Source organism: Brienomyrus brachyistius, unplaced genomic scaffold (assembly GCF_023856365.1).
Source record: "Brienomyrus brachyistius isolate T26 unplaced genomic scaffold, BBRACH_0.4 scaffold81, whole genome shotgun sequence".
NCBI classification, from domain to species: domain Eukaryota; kingdom Metazoa; phylum Chordata; class Actinopteri; order Osteoglossiformes; family Mormyridae; genus Brienomyrus; species Brienomyrus brachyistius.
In genome coordinates, this window is record NW_026042356.1 from 426,317 (window position 1) to 441,392 (window position 15,076).

At 48.4% G+C, this 15,076-nt stretch overlaps 1 pseudogene; it reads right to left on the minus strand.

The window, feature by feature from the left end:
* The window catches only part of LOC125726951 (contactin-associated protein-like 2), a 252,898-nt pseudogene that overhangs the window by 124,337 nt on the left and 113,485 nt on the right, over positions 1 to 15,076 (minus strand).

The following is a 15,076-nucleotide window of genomic DNA, read 5'->3' on the forward strand; positions in this document are numbered from 1 at the left end:
TGGGGGGCTGGCATATTCAGGCTGATGAGGGACTGCAGATGAGGGACCACAGATGAGGGATCATGGATAAGGGACTGATGATGAAGGATCGTGGATGATGGACCGCAGATGAAGGATCATGGAAGAGGGACTGCAGATGAAGGATCATGGATGAGGGACTGATGATGAAGGATTGTGGATGAGGGACTGATGATGAAGGATTGTGGATGAGGGACTGATGATGAAGGATTGTGGATGAGGGACCGTGGATGAAGGATCGTGGATGAGGGACTGATGATGAAGGATTGTGGATGAGGGACCGTGGATGAAGGATCGTGGATGAGGGACTGATGATGAAGGATTGTGGATGAGGGACCGTGGATGAAGGATCGTGGATGAGGGACTGATGATGAAGGATTGTGGATGAGGGACCGTGGATGAAGGATCGTGGATGAGGGACTGCAGATGAAGGATCGTGGATGAGGGACCGTGGATGAAGGATCGTGGATGAGGGACTGATGATGAAGGATTGTGGATGAGGGACCGTGGATGAAGGATCGTGGATGAGGGACTGATGATGAAGGATTGTGGATGAGGGACCGTGGATGAAGGATCGTGGATGAGGGACTGCAGATGAAGGATCGTGGATGAGGGACCGCGGATGAAGGATCATGGATGAGGGACTGCAGATGAATGACCGCTGATGAGGGAATGCAGATGAGGGATTGCAGATGAGGGCCCACAGGTGAGGGACTGTGGATGAGGGTCTGAGGGCCATTTTAATGATGAAGAATTTTCCTGGGTAATGCCATCTGCAAAAACAATATTTTCACTATGAATCTGAAAATGAGATTGCGGTTCAGTCTTTCTGAACATTCTGCAAGGAAACACACAGGAACAATTTTAAAGTAGAAATGATTCAGCTACGTGGTATTTTGCAATGGCTGTGATAGAAACAGAATCCGTTTGGTAAGGGTATGACAGAGAGATCAGCCTGGGAGATGTAATATACTACAAGACAGGGACAGGAAAGGTGCAATAACCAGCACAGCAACGCAAAGAAACCAAATAAAGATGCTCAATGTTCAGCTGCTCATCACTGAAACAAAACATCATTTTTAATATTTTCAGGAAGAGGAGACAGGTAAACGAGGCAATACAGAAACCCTGGACTTTCTCCTGTGATCATGCTCTGATTTCATTCTACACCGTCCACTTTTATGTGCATTTTAATGCACATTCAACCACATTTATGTTAAAACTTGCATCCAGGTCTTTGTTCCAACTGGCCTCTTAATCTATAGGCCTTGACTGACCTGTTTGAATGAATTGAATGATTCAAATTACATTAATATATAGTACATAGTTTTCGAATTCTTTCAGTTTTCCCTTAGCCTATCTGTAACTGTCCACATTTAAAAATGTGCTCCACGCCCATTTAAATTCACCTAGATTAAAAATTTGTTGGTTAATTATTCAGTACAGGAAAAAAGACACAGGAATAAAAATTATGGTATGTCAGAAAAGTGGAATGAAGTGGGAAGTAAGCCTCAACTGGACTGTTCTGTTTAATGCCATTTGAATCATATGATTTGTTTGACCAACCGTTAAATGGAAGCAAACTAATTAAGCATTGAGCCGTACAAAAGTGCTCAATATCCTCAGTGCCCTATCGGGACCAGGACTGAGAAGACCCAGAACAGACCATCTTATTTTGTAACCTTGAATTATACACAAATACACATCAGTCTGAGCCGTTTAACTGTGCCAGTGCTGATATGAAAAGTGCCAGTGTTTAATTAACGCAGTGGGCCTTGCACTGCGTGTTGTGTGTTGAGGACCTCCCAGTGAACCCCACTGTTTTTCAGCCATTAACTCAACAAGGTATTCCTAGAAAATCAGATGAACTCCACAGAAAAACAATGTCAGAATGTGTTTTTTTCTCCGACAGAACGGAAATGCCGTTCCATTCCCTGAGAAACCTATTATGTGCTTTTACTCAGAAGAATAAACCGTTCGGTCTGTCAAAGACACTGAAAATAGCAATTTTCCACATCTCAAAAGATGTGGTGGTCAAACACTAAGAAGGTACATGAAACACAAATAATATCCTGATATGATTCCAGAAGTCTCCCTCTGTAACTCGCGGCAGTCAGGCCCAGTGTAACTCACACTGCATGCTTGTAAATTACAAAATGTAACTAGGATTTGAGTGAAATGACAAAAAGATGAAAAATAATGTGTACTTTTTAATCTTGTAAATTAATTTTTGCTAACTGGTCACACCTAAGGCATGACACCACACTGTTCAGTGACAGTACTGAAGAGGATTCAAACCAGCATTACTTATAAAAGACAGACCCTTAATCTACAAATACGGCAGAGATATCAGATCAATACCATATTAAGGGCTGTGTGCCTGATTTCCCTGCTTAACCTGAAGACCCACATTACACGTCCCGAATGAATGCTGTACAGTAGTGTTTTCCGACCCAGTCCTCTGGGTCCATCACACAGTTCACTTTTCTGTTGTCTGCCAGCTCCCAACTCACCAGTACCTGGTGTTCGGTGTTCTTAATTGGCTGAGAGCTGGGAGGGACCAAAGACGTGGACAGTGTGGGGATCCCAATGGACTGGGTTAGCAAACACTGCACTATAGTCACAGAAAGTATAATGTTGGGGGTTCGAATCCACCTTCGACTCTATGTCTGTGTCCCCCTGAAGTCCTAATTCAGTTATAATGACGAGTATCTCTAAGTTGCCCACATAATACAGCTGTGATTTTGTGTTGCAGTGGAACAGTATCCTTTCAGGCGGTGCCCCAGTGAGCCCTGCACTGCCTGAGATGGGCCCCCTGAACAGCACAAGAACAGAAAGCATCATCCAAAGGTCAAAACAGCGTAACTGCATGTTCTATCAAAATCATAAATCATCTCTATATACTCCGCTTTATCTCGTGGCAAAATATGCTAGTTGAAGTGTGCTCAGTTTTGAAGACAATGCTACCTTTTATCTACTTACTACAAGTGCAGGTGGGCATGCAAACATCTGTGAGGCTCTTTTTTTCTCAATTTCAGTGTTAGCATAGTTACTGTTTCTTGCCTTTGTAGATCTGCGCAGCCGATAGCATCAAGATCTCCCGTCGGAAAAATAACTGGCTTATCAATCAGAATTAAAAAAAACGCCCACAGAACTGTTTGAAGTTGGCACCTCTCTGTGATCTACAAACAACGTATGATACAGAGGTTGGAACATTTACATATAAAGTGTCTGTAATTAGGTGCCGGATAACTAGAAGATATTAATCAATCTTGTTTAGCCAATCTTGTTTTTCTTTGAATAGCTAATAAGTCGACATCCGTAATGAGAATGAAGATGACAGATTATCTTCGGTGAAAATCTGAATATGTATACTGCTCATGGATGGCTGAAGCTCACTCAGAAGTGAACGTTAACAACTCCTGCGCAGAAGACGAGGTCTCGCGTGGGTGGATGTGAAGGCAGAACGTTCGTCATGAGATGTGGCCCTCAGTGAAGGACTCTGCAGAGCAACTGACAAAGCAGGGGGGCGGAGCAGGTGGGGGCCGGGGGCAGGATGTGGGGGAGGAGGGCATCTTTCACATTGACGCGACACCATTGCCCTGACTCCTGTTCCCCCCGGGCCATTCTGTGGACCCCACTTGGAGCCGGCAGCTGGTACAGATGTGAGACATGGAGGTGGCAGCGGCTGCCTGCTCCTCACGCTCTCCGCATTCCTCTAAAAGCAGGCAGTTTAGCCACCATCTGTATAGATGAGATTTATTAAAGCCGGGATGCGGAGCTGAAGCGTGGAGGCTTGCAGCAGCGAAAACACCATTACGGCACGCCAGAGTCCCCCTCCCACGCCCAGCACCCACCCCCCAGAAAACCACGACAAGGCCAGAATCCTCAATTGCACTGGTCAATTTCATATGCAGCCTCGTGTTTTATGGAGCAGAGAGATGCTGGTCTGGGCTGTCCTATTTGGAGAACCTTTTGGGAGTGGGTGGACTTTGAGCTGTGTGGGGAAGTCAGCTTCTGGGGCATGAGGAACAACTGCAGGTGGAGCAGCAGTGTGATGAGCGACAGCAGGAAAAGCAGCAGTGTGAGGAGCAACAGGAGGAGGAGCAGCAGTGTGAGGAGAGATGACAGGAAGAATGCAGGTGTGATGAGTGAAGGCAGGAGGAGCAGCAGTGTAAGGAGTGATGGCAGGAGGAACAGCAGTGTGAAGAGTGATGGCAGCAGGAGCGCCAGTGTGAGGAGTGATGGCAGGAGGAACAGCAGTGTGAAGAGTGATGGCAGCAGGAGCGGCAGTGTGAGGAGTAATGGCAGGAAGAGCAGCAGTGTGATGAGCGATGGCAGGAGGAGCAGCAATGTGAGGAGCAATGGCAGGAGGAGCAGCAATGTGAGGAGCAATGGCAGGAGGAACAGCAGTGTGAGGAGTGATGGCAGGAAGAGCAGCAGTGTGAAGAGTGATGGCCACAGGAGTGGCGGTGTGAGGAGTAATGGCAGGAAGAGCGACAGTGTGAAGAGTGATGACAGCAGGAGCGCCAGTGTGAGGAGCGATTTCAGCAGGAACGGCAGTGTGAGGAGTGATGACAGCAGGAGCGGCGGTGTGAGGAGTGATGGCAGAAGGAACGGCAGTGTGAGGAGTGATGGCAGGAAGAGCAGCAGTGTGAAGAGTGATGGCCACAGGAGTGGCGGTGTGAGGAGTAATGGCAGGAAGAGCGACAGTGTGAAGAGTGATGACAGCAGGAGCGCCAGTGTGAGGAGCGATTTCAGCAGGAGCGGCAGTGTGAAGAGTGATGGCCGCAGGAGTGGGGGTGTCAGGAGTAATGGCAGAAGGAATGGCAGTGTGAGGAGCGATGTCAAGATGAGTTGGCAGTCTGAGGAAGAACAGTGTGAGGAGCAATGGCGGGAGGGGCAACAGTGTCAGGAGTGACTGTAGGAGGAGTATTAGCTAGAGGAGCAACAGCAGGAGGAGCAGCAGCTAGAGGAGTAACGGCAAGAGAATTTAATGTTTCCTAAAGCCACCTCAGGCCCTCCACCCCAAAACAGGGGGGAAGAATGGACACAACCTTAAAGAAGGGAGACCTTCACCCTCTGTGTCTCAGAAGCTTCTAGAAATCCTGTGTTAAGTACATGTTCCACAAGGGTCATGAGAGGAGATACTGTCAATGTGAACGTGTATGGGGGGGGTTGCAGGGGGATGGGAGGAAATTACCCACAGCTGGATGCAGATCTAAGCACAACATAGAGGTTTGTAGAGGACGCACTGAGAGAGGCCCCTTGTGAGTCTGACATGAGCATCAGTGATGCCTGGTCCTCCGCTAATGAAGAGAGTTCCCAGGTCTGTAGCTATCAGAAGCAGCAGGAGAGCGCTGAGTGTCTGCGGGAGAGTGGAAGGTTCCAGGCTGTACTGAGTCCTGTTCTGCCATGGCTGTCTACACGCGGACCCAACAAACAGACTGCCATTATGATTCCTCACCGGCACCAGCAAAGACCAGACATCCAGCACCTATGCAGAAAATGGCGGAGCTTAAGGCAGAGAATTCCACGGCTGACACGACTGAAAGAAGAATTTACATCAGATGTAAGCCAGGTCAGTTGCAGCCAGGGATCCGTTTTTCAGATGAGGGCCCAGATATACCCAGAACACTCCAGGAATGCTGATGGCATAAAGGAGAACAGCGATTCCCAACCCGATCCTCGGGACCCCACAGACACTCCACGTTTTTACTTCCTCCCAGCTCCACGTCAGACTATCTGCAGGTCCCCGAGGATCAGATTGGGAAACACCGAATTAGAACGATGGATCCCCATCTTCCATATTACACATTTAGGAATGTTACTTAAGAGGCTCAAACTGCCAGTTATGAGTTCACTGCGGGTGTTCAGCTGTTTCACTGCATTGTCAGGGTGTTTGGGTAGAATTCTGACAGAGAGGAAATATCCTCTGATCTTCCCAAGGTCCGAACCACTCGGGCATCTAATAAACATGAGTCCATTTTCTACTTAATAAATAAGGCTCATAAACAACCTCAATCAATCACAACCCACAATTAATTTTCAGGTATGAAATGCACAATGTCTTAAAACTGAATTATGGGTAAGCCGTGTGCACTGGGTCCCAAGCATCCCTGCCTTGATTCCGACAACAAGAAGGGCAGAGAAACCATACAAAATGGACAAAAATCTCCATTTACATTTCATTATAAACACCGCAGGGAGACAATCCCCCTTTCTTCTTTTCTGTTATTGGGGATATTTAAAAATGATGGCCTTTGCTGTGTCTCTGTGGAGGATTTAGATCTCCCTATATTGGCATTAATATTGTTTGTCAAAGTAATGGCGTCCTTTGGACGGCACAGAGAGCAGGGTGGCACTTCGAGGTTCAGGGATTTTGTATAATACATCAATCCGGGCCACACGCAGCCTATTATCTGCACAGGTCTCACAGCTGATATACAGCTACGATGCTGAAGGTCAGCCTGACAGCATCATCAGTTTGAAATAACCAGCGTCCTGGAGGTCCACGCCGGGGGGAGGGGGGGGGAGGGGGGGGGGAAGGGGGGTTTATCCAAAAAAGCATGTAACTCCTGAAGAACAGGATTAACTTTTCATTCCCATTTTTCCAAGCACGCGCTTCAAGGATAATGCTTCATCTTAATTGTCTCTTTTACCGTGTAATTCCTAAATTCCCAGGGTGTCTCACTACCACACTGTACATTTATAGACAAATATACTAGATCAATAATTCCGCATCGGACATGCATACAGAAAAGGCACGAGAAATGACTTCACACTAATACAATAATCCACAAACCAGAATTCTTCTAACATTCTGTTTAGTCTCACTGCTGAGATTAAACATTCATTTCAAATCCCAGCCACAAGTAGCAAGTATTCCCCGCTCCTTCCAATCAATATGAATGCTTAATCTTTTAATTAGGATTAATTGAGACAGGCAACAGATATAAATGCCTTGCCTGTTGAGCACAGAAACTGGTCTTTGAAGTCAGAGATAAACAAATGTAATTATGTGGTGAGAAAACATGTTAGCAAAACGATGTAGCCTATGGGGGTCCAGGCCCTGGCACGCGGATCACACCCCCCTCCATACATCGTAGAGCCTTTCGCTCATAGACAGTCAGGTCACCTCAAGTTCAGCTCCAGCATTCAGCTCGTCATACTACTCAGGTCATAACTTGATATTCATACCTCCATATCTCCAGACACCAAATGATCAGACGTTTGCAACAAACACTCCAAACTTAATAAGCATCTGTCATACTTTATCAAAAAATTATGTTTCAAATGGCCATTTCCAAATGACAGAAAACCAATCACTGGCTCTAATATATTCATGCCCTTTAGAAATATATTAGTTTTATGCAGATGTGCAGATAGCATTTCCTACAGACATACATGTGTATATGCATATACAGTATAGGATATATATAGGTGTTTTATTTATATGTTTCCTTAGTTTTTTTCTTCATGTTGTAGAGCAGCATTGAGCTGAGGACCAGATAAACGGCACGCTGTCATTACAGGTGACGTCATACGAGGGGCTGTGTTCTGACCCTAACCCGCTCCCATGTCAGCACAGAGCCCTCAGGCTGGGACTGCAGCCCCAGGTCACCCCCAGGTCACCCCGAGGTCGGCCACGTGAATGTGCACTGACAGACACCTCAGCACCGACCCAAAACCTCCTGGCAATCCAAAACATGTGGGCTTCGACCCCATGTTGCTTTATGTCTTTATGTCCCAGTCTGGTCCTCGGGGACCCGGAGTGGGTCCACATCTTTGCTCCCTCCCCTCTCCCGCTAGAAGCAAAAACGTGGACTGCCTGTGAGTGTCCGAGAACCTGATTAGGAAACACTGCCTCTTGTCATTGCAAAGAGCTATTTTCAGCCTCTCACTGTGAGTGCCTGCCCTCCCCCCCCCCCCCCCCACTAGTGGGAGTCGGTGCAGACACACACACACACAGATTCGGTAACGCTCGGCAGAGCAGAGCCAGCTTTGTAAAATGACGAATCCTCAAACATGCTGCTTCTCATGTTAGAAACCTGCTTGTTTAATACATCTGGTATGACTCATTTCCGACGCATTAACCGATATATAAAATACACTCCGGTGAGAATTAAAAGTAAACTCTGAAGACATTCGGCCACAAATCTCTCCCCTGCTTCCATCCAGCTTATTGGGTACGGCAAAAAATAACGAATGACTCAGTGATCTCCTACGAGTCCGTTTGTGTTTCCTGCTGGTAAATTATCTGGAAGTACAGTAATATAAACGAGGACTCAAATGTCAGAGCGGAAATCATACATTCACAGCCCAGCGCCTCCAACAACAAATTTTTCCAGACAATGCTGGTCTGGTGTCGCTGAAACAGATTAATACTCAGCACTGAATTACACAGAATATAAATCCTGAAGCCAGGAGCCTGAAAGATTCTGTCAGCAAAGAGTTTAGCTGACTCCTTTTCCTGTAACTGTTTGTCTGCCAGCTTCTCTGGATGTGCCTGTTCCTACTCATTCCCGGCCAAATTGGCTGTGCGTTTAAGGCTTTGGGCGTGACAGCCGGAGACAGGCCAAGGACGAGGTCCAAGCGTGCCTTCAGAAGGACAGGCGAGCTCCTGATGGGAGAGCTCTGAGGACGGCAGGCAGAGACTAGGGACTGAACGGTCGTGGTTTGACAGCACATCTCTGTGTGGGTGGAGCCTGGAACTTTGGCATGGTAATATCTTCTTAAGGTAGGAGGTAGGGCAAGGATAGTCTTATGTCTGCCCTGGTCCATCTCCACCCACCTAGGCAGGGATAGTCTTATGCCTGCCCTGGTCCATCTCCACCCACATAGGCAAGGATAGTCTTATGTCTGCCCTGGTCCATCTCCACCCACCGAGGCAGGGATAGTCTTATGCCTGCCCTGGTCCATCTCCCCCCACCTAGGCAAGGATAGTCTTATGTCTGCCCTGGTCCATCTCCACCCACCTAGGCAGGGATAGTCTTATGCCTGCCCTGGTCCATCTCCACCCACATAGGCAAGGATAGTCTTATGTCTGCCCTGGTCCATCTCCACCCACCTAGGCAGGGATAGTCTTATGCCTGCCCTGGTCCATCTCCACCCACATAGGCAAGGATAGTCTTATGTCTGCCCTGGTCCATCTCCACCCACCGAGGCAGGGATAGTCTTATGCCTGCCCTGGTCCATCTCCCCCCACCTAGGCAAGGATAGTCTTATGCCTGCCCTGGTCCATCTCCACCCACATAGGCAAGGATAGTCTTATGCCTGCCCTGGTCCATCTCCACCCACATAGGCAAGGATAGTCTTATGTCTGCCCTGGTCCATCTCCCCCCACCTAGGCAAGGATAGTCTTATGCCTGCCCTGGTCCATCTCAACCCACATAGGCAAGGATAGTCTTATGCCTGCCCTGGTCCATCTCCACCCACATAGGCAAGGATAGTCTTATGTCTGTCTTGGTCCATCTCCCCCCACCTAGGCAAGGATAGTCTTATGCCTGCCCTGGTCCATCTCCACCCACATTGGCAAGGATAGTCTTATGTCTGCCCTGGTCCATCTCCACCCACCGAGGCAGGGAAAGTCTTATGTCTGCCCTGGTCCATCTCCACCCACCGAGGCAGGGAAAGTCTTATGTCTGCCCTGGTCCATCTCCCCCCACCTAGGCAAGGATAGTCTTATGTCTGCCCTGGTCCATCTCCACCCACCGAGGCAGGGAAAGTATTATGTCTGTCTTGGTCCATTTCCCCCCACCTAGGCAAGGATAGTCTTATGCCTGCCCTGGTCCATCTCCCCCCACCTAGGCAAGGATAGTCTTATGTCTGCCCTGGTCCATCTCCCCCCACCTAGGCAAGGATAGTCTTATGTCTGCCCTGGTCCATCTCCCCCCACCTAGGCAAGGATAGTCTTATGTCTGCCCTGGTCCATCTCCACCCACATAGGCAAGGATAGTCTTATGTCTCCCTTGGTCCATCTCCCCCCACCTAGGCAAGGATAGTCTTATGCCTGCCCTGGTCCATCTCCACCCACATAGGCAAGGATAGTCTTATGTCTCCCTTGGTCCATCTCCCCCCACCTAGGCAAGGATAGTCTTATGCCTGCCCTGGTCCATCTCCACCCACATAGGCAAGGATAGTCTTATGTCTGCCCTGGTCCATCTCCACCCACATAGGCAAGGATAGTCTTATGTCTGCCCTGGTCCATCTCCACCCACATAGGCAAGGATAGTTTTATGTCTGCCCTGGTCTATCTCCACCCACCTAGGCAGGGAGAGTATTATGCCTGCCCTGGTCCATCTCCACCCACCTAGGCAGGGAGAATTATTTCATTTGGATGCTATCACACCTAGGCTACCAAACTGACACACTGACATTGATATCATATACTGATACTGACAACAATACTAACACTGATAACATATATTGACACTGATATCATACACTTACACTGATATCATAAACTGACACTGATAACACACAGTGACTCTGATATCATATACTGACACTGATATCATACACTTACACTGATAACACACAGTGACTCTGATATCATATACTGACACTGATATCATACTGATACTCATATCTTACACTGACAATGACAATACTAATATCACACACCGACACTGATATAACATACTGCTGTACCTGGCGGTTATAAATCTTAAGAAATCTGGGATGGAATCTTAAAATGGCAATTTGCATAATAACATTATAATTTTTTTATGTTGTTCAGTTGCTTGTCTTCAATAGTTAAATTCTTAAATTGAACAGAGTTTGCAGCTTGGAATCGAGAAAAAAGTGAGAAAGAATGAGGCGTGTGCAGGCTGATGGTGCAGGACGACATGGGGAGGAAGCCGTACATCAGCCGTCAGGTCTGCTATAAATCCACCCACCCCCCGTGAGCCTGTGACGGCCAAACCGCTGGCCCATCATCGGCTCTGCCGCAGTGCAAACATTTATCTCCACTCACAGCTGCTGACAGGACGGGTATTGGCACAGGACCCTCAAGCAGACGCCATCTATGCTGTAGACAATACCTTTCAGAGATAAATCGACAGCATCTCAACAGTGCCAAAGTACTCCCATTGGATGCAGTGCTGCACGTGGCGCTGGACAATCACACGTCCCAAAACACACACCGACACAACAGTGCGTGTGCGTGACACGCAGTGTAAATTTGTTCAGATCCCTGCTATTTTGCCACATACACAGTGTCCTACCATGGTAAGAGTGTTATTAGAGCCCCAGAATGGGCTGGCGGGGCAGTGGCGTCCTCCACAACGTTTCCTGATGGATCGAGCAGCTCATTCCACAAGCTCATGACCAGAGGACGACCATAACTTTATGACCCTGAAACATGACTGGTGAAAGAGAAAACAATCCAGGCCCAGGGACATGGATCACAGGGACAAACTGCACAGCATTTATATGTTTAGCAGATGCCATCCATCCATCCATCCATTTTCTCTAACCACTTGGCCCACGCAGGGTCCGGCGCCTATCCCGAAAACTACGGGCACAAGGCAGGTTACAACCCTGGATGGGGTGCCAACTCATCGCATTTATTTAGCAAATGTTTCAGTGTAAGGAGAGCAAGGTCAGACAATGTCCCTGGTGCAGCTGGGCTTAAGGGGCCTGTTCTGGGGCCCGATGGTGGGCTTCTGCTGGGGTTAAGCAGCTTGTTCTGGGACCCGATGGTAACCGCACTCTGCTGGGGTTAAGGGGCCTGTTCTGGGGCCCGATGGTGACCTCACTCTGCTGGGGTTAAGGTGCCTGTTCTGGGGCCCGATGGTGACCTCATTCTTCTGGGGTTAAGGGGCCAGTTCTGGGGCCCGATGGTGACCTCACTCTGCTGGGGTTAAGGGGCCTGTTCTGGGGCCCGATGGTGACCTCACTCTGCTGGGGTTAAGGGGCCTGTTCTGGGGCCCCATGGTGACCTCACTCTGCTGGGGTTAAGGGGCCTGTTCTGGGGCCCAATGGTGACCTCACTCTTCTGGGGTTAAGGGGCCTGTTCTGGGGCCCCATGGTGACCTCACTCTGCTAGCCAAGGGATTTGAACTAGCAACCTACTGATCACCTTCTGAGTCCAAACCTGCAGAGCTGCACACCGTATGATTGATCAGGCACTGCCAACACTCCGAACCTATCTATGCTAAATTTATTGTGGAACAGACTGTTTAGACTGATATTGAAATGGACCTGAGATATCAATATAAAACTCAATGTGTGATATGGCCACATCTATTATATAATTGCAATGCAATAATTTACAGATTAGTCTCATTAAGATCCTAACTATGTGCAAGAGACGATGGAATAAGGGTTATATCGGTGTTCTGCATTTTTCATCAGGTTTGTAATTACTCAGAATGTTCCTCGCTCATAACGCCCCCAAACCATTCTCTTCGCTTTTCCATCTCTATTTCAGAGCGACTTCATTCCTCTGTGTGATTTTTGGCAGAAAGTACAGCCCATAAATTCTGTCTCATAGAGCCAGAGGTGACTGATGAATGACTGACAGTCGTTCTGAAGCCGTCATGTTTGGGTCACATGCTCCTCCAGGGCCCCCTGTGTCCTTCCGCATCATTAATGATGAGGCCCCCTCAGACCCCATAAATCTGCAGGTGGGGCACCTTGAAGATACTGAAGAACAGAACCTATATTCGCTGCAGGAACATTCCCAGCATATCATCAGCTAAGACCAGCCATCAGACTACATGAATAAAAACAGTTAAAAATCCTGAACAGCTTAATTCTCTATTAGGAAGCATAATTTTTCAATGAAATGGCACACAGGCCTTTGACAGTACTGAGATGTATCTGAAAGCCACTGGCTTGAAGCTGCAGAAGATGAGCCATCTGGACCTCACACAGATCCCGTCCTCACCGGGACGGTCAAAATTAATCGATCGATCAAAGTGACATTCAGTGTAGCTCACTGGCATTGAGTTTCCTGGCAAATCTCTTAAAATAAATCAAACTAATTAGGCAATATGGCTGCAAAAGACCCCCCCCCCCACAAGGAGCACTGCTGTAATGTAATACCAGTAAATATACAGGTACAATCAGACATACAGCATAACATCATCGGTGCCCTGATCATTTCTTATGTTTCTTCAGAGTACAATCAACATCAGAGTACAATGGTGCGATTTCCAGGCTTGGGGGTACAGTCAGACTGACTGTGCGATTTCCAGGCTTGGGGGTACAGTCAGACTGATAATGCAATTTTCCAGCTCAGGGGTACAGTTAAACTGATGGTGCAATTTCCCAGTGAGGGGGACTGATGTCATACACTTACACTGATATCATAAACTGACACTGATAACACACAGTGACTCTGATATCATATACTGACACTGATATCAGTGAGGGGGACTCACCCAGATGTTACCGTCCTGCTGATATGGCTTCCAGTTCCTTCCTGTGTCGCTGTAGAGCAGTCGGTATTGCGTCGTCCAGTCAGAGCTGCTGTACCTGCCCTGCGTTGCTATGGCAGTGATCTGCTTCCTGCCACCCAGGTCCACTTGCAGCCACTGGTAATGGTCATTATCCAGCGGGGACCAGCCTCCTGCCCCTGACCAGAGGAGAAAGATAAAATCACACATGTCAGTTGTGTCCTCAAGACGAGACAGCTTGAGCGGGACAAGGCTTCCCAAACTGTCCTGACAGCCAGACAGCTTGAGCGGGACAAGGCTGCCCAAACTGTCCTCACAGCCAGACAGCCTGAGCGCTACAAGGCTTCCCAAACTGTCCTCACAGCCAGACAGCCTGAGCGCTACAATGCTTCCCAAACTGTCCTCACAGCCAGACAATTTGAGTGGGACAAGGCTGCCCAAACTGTCCTCACAGCCAGACAGCCTCAGCTGGACAAGGCTGCCCAAACTGTCCTCACAGCCAGACAGCCTGAGCGCTACAAGGCTTCCCAAACTGTCCTCACAGCCAGACAGCCTGAGCGCTACAAGGCTTCCCAAACTGTCCTCACAGCCAGACAATTTGAGTGGGACAAGGCTGCCCAAACTGTCCTCACAGCCAGACAGCCTCAGCTGGACAAGGCTGCCCAAACTGTCCTCACAGCCAGACAGCCACAGCGGGACAAGGCTGCCCAAACTGTCCTCACAGCCAGACAGCCTCAGCTGGACAAGGCTGCCCAAACTGTCCTCACAGCCAGACAGCCACAGCGGGACAAGGCTGCCCAAACTGTCCTCACAGCCAGACAGCCACAGCGGGACAAGGCTGCCCAAACTGTCCTCACAGCGCCCTGAGCTTGGGACAGAATCACTGAGCTCTGCTATTACACGATAAGGTCGAGGTGTATTTCCCATCATCAGTATAGTAATCATGTGTGTTTACATTCCAGCTTCACTGACAGCAGAAAGAACCAGTTGGGCAAGACTTTAATAACAATCAAACATTCAAAAATTAAAGACCTGAGGCAAAGCGAATCACGTCCCACTGGGTTTGTATGGAGAATACACGGCCATGACGATGAGGGGATTGTTTACTGTCAATCGAAGTGACTGCGAGGCAATCTGAAAAATTATACCACCATGAAAATATAATCTCTGCCTACAGTACAAATCTATTTCTTGGAGATTAGATGACAAATTGGTTTTTAAGTGCAGGGAGTTAATTGATATGCTTCTGCCTGTGCCCTCACTGCAGTAAGGAGACCTTAAATCGGTTAGGACCATTTTCTTATGATGTTTAGGAACAAAGTAGGATGAGGAGGTAAATGGTATCGATTGATTAGCAGGCATATCAGAAGCAGGGAAATCCAGCATAATCCAATTAGCCGGTCACAGGAGCTGCAGCCCAAACTGATACATACAGGATATCGCGGCGGAATCGATACCAGCAAATGGCGGCTGGGAACGTGATTCCAGAAATATGCAGGGGGTGCGGGGGTAGACGATCAAAGCACACTGAAGTGTGCGGGGGGGGGTTGAGGGGGATTGGCAATCATACCACACTCGGGGGTGGGGGAGGGTCTAAGGGGGCAGGTGATCACACCGCGCTGGGGGGTGGAGTGGGGGGGGATGGCTGAAGG